General features: G+C 46.7%; 1 pseudogene across 1 annotated transcript; it reads left to right on the top strand.

Moving 5' to 3' along the window:
• Window positions 1–268: 268 nt before the first annotated feature.
• Window positions 269–2384, top strand: LOC108532465 (solute carrier family 2, facilitated glucose transporter member 3 pseudogene; annotated as a pseudogene). Its single transcript, XR_001886458.1, has one exon. The product of XR_001886458.1 is annotated as a solute carrier family 2, facilitated glucose transporter member 3 pseudogene (transcript).
• The last annotated feature ends 176 nt before the right edge of the window (window positions 2385–2560 follow it).

Below are 2560 nucleotides of genomic sequence, written 5' to 3' on the forward strand. Positions count from 1 at the left end.
CCTGGCTGTAATCCTCCTTATTTTCTCTCAGATCAGCTCAAAAAAGTCAATGAGTGAGAATGTATGTTATTACAGTAGTCTTAAATTTGAATGTTTAAATTACATGTTTAAAAAATGTAGTTTATCGGCCGGGCACAGTGGCTCATGCTTGTAATCCCAGCACTTTGGGAGGCCGAGACAGGTGGATCACCTGAGGTCAGGAGTTCGAGACCAGCCTGGCCAACATGGTGAAACACAATCTCTACTAAAATTACAAAAAATGAGAGATGCTGTAATGGTGAGACTCTGGAGCCTTCCTGAGGACCTGGAGAAGACTTGCTGCTGAGAAGGACATTTTGAAGGTTTTGTTGGCTGAAAAAGCTGTTTCTGGAATCACACCCCTAGATCTTTCTTGAAGACTTGAATTAGATTCGGGTCATGGGGACACAGAAGGTCACCCCAGCTCTGATCTTTGCCATCACAGTTGCTACAATCGGCTCTTTCCAGTTTGGCTACAACACTGGGGTCATCAATGCTCCTGAGAAGAAGATCATAAAGGAATTTATCAATAAAAGTTTGATGGAGAAGGCAAATATCCCTCCCTCTGAGGTGCTGCTCACGTCTCTCTGGTCCTTCTCTGTGGCCATATTCTCTGTCGGGGGTATGATCGGCTCCTTTTCCGTCGGACTCTTCGTCAACCGCTTTGGCAGGCGTAATTCATTGCTGATTGTCAACCTGTTGGCTGTCACGGGTGGCTGCCTTATGGGACTGTGTAAAGTAGCGAAGTCAGTTGAAATGCTGATCCTGGGCCGCTTGGTTATTGGCCTCTTCTGCGGACTCTGCACAGGGTTTGTGCCCATGTACATTGGAGAGATCTCGCCTACTGCCCTGCGGGCTGCCTTTGGCACTCTCAACCAGCTGGGCATTGTGGTTGGAATTCTGGTGGCCCAGATCTTTGGGTCTGAAGCACTCTGGCCATTGCTATTGGGCTTCACCATCCTTCCTGCTATCCTACAAAGTGCAACCCTTCCATTTTGCCCTGAAAGTCCCAGATTTTTGCTCATTAACAGAAAAGAAGAGGAGAATGCTAAGCAGATCCTCCAGCGGTTGTGGGGCACCCAGGATGTATCCCAAGACATCCAGGAGATGAAAGATGAGAGTGCAAGGATGTCACAAGAAAAGCAAGTCACCGTGCTGGAGCTCTTTAGAGTGTCCAGCTACCGACAGCCCATCATCATTTCCATTGTGCTCCAGCTCTCTCAGCAGCTCTCTGGCATCAATGCTGTGTTCTACTACTCAACAGGAATCTTCAAGGATGCAGGTGTTCAAGAGCCCATCTATGCCACCATCGGCGTGGGTGTGGTTAATACGATCTTCACTGTAGTTTCTCTATTTCTGGTGGAAAGGGCAGGAAGAAGGACTCTGCATATGATAGGCCTTGGAGGGATGGCCTTTTGTTCCACGCTCATGACTGTTTCTTTGTTATTAACGGATAACTATAATGGCATGAGCTTTGTCTGTATTGGGGCTATCCTGGTCTTTGTAGCCTTCTTTGAAATTGGACCAGGCCCCATTCCCTGGTTTATTGTGGCCGAACTCTTCAGCCAGGGCCCCCGCCCAGCTGCGATGGCAGTGGCTGGCTGCTCCAACTGGACCTCCAGCTTTCTAGTTGGATTGCTCTTCCCCTCTGCTGCTCACTATTTAGGAGCCTACGTTTTTATTATCTTCACTGGCTTCCTCATTACCTTCTTGGCCTTTACCTTCTTCAAAGTCCCTGAGACCCGTCGCAGGACTTTTGAGGATATCACACGGGCCTTTGAAGGGCAGGCACATGGTGCAGATAGATCTGGGAAGGACGGCGTCATGGAGATGAACAGCATCCAGCCTCCTAAGGAGACCACCACCAATGTCTAAGTCATGCCCCCTTCCACCTCCCTCCCAGCATGGGAAAGCCATCTCTCCCTGAACAAGGGAGAGACCTCATCAGGATGAACCCAGGACTGCTTCTGAATGCTGCTACTTGATTCCTTTCTCATCCCACGCACTCCATGAGCACCCCAAGGCTGGGGTTTGTTGGATTTTCAATGGCTTTTTAAATATTTTATTTCCTGGACATTCTCTTCTGCTTAGGAGAGACCAAGTGAACCTACCTTCATTTCAGGAGGGATTGGCCACTTGGCATATGACAACTTTGCCAGCTTTTCCTCCCTTGGGTTCTAATATTGCCACATTAGGGGATATAGGAGAGGAAAAGTAAGGTGTGGTTCCCCCAACCTCAGACTTAACAGAAAGCAGATAGACATATGAGTGTGGAAGGCAGAGGGGGTTTATGTAAGAGCACCTTCCTCACTTCCACACAGCTTTACACGGCAAGTAAACTTGAGTTTTATTTATTTTATCCTCTGGTTTAATTACATAATTTTTTTTTTTTTTACATTAAGTTCCAGGATACATGTGCAGAATGTGCAGGTTTGTTACATAGGTATATATGTGCCATGGTGGAAATATTTATTTTTTTAAGCATAATTTTACCAAATAATAAAAACAGAAGGAAATTGAGATTAGAGGGAGGTGTTTAAAG

The sequence above is a fragment of the Rhinopithecus bieti genome, unplaced genomic scaffold (assembly GCF_001698545.2).
Source record: "Rhinopithecus bieti isolate Rb0 unplaced genomic scaffold, ASM169854v2 scaffold_8675, whole genome shotgun sequence".
Lineage (NCBI taxonomy): Eukaryota > Metazoa > Chordata > Mammalia > Primates > Cercopithecidae > Rhinopithecus > Rhinopithecus bieti.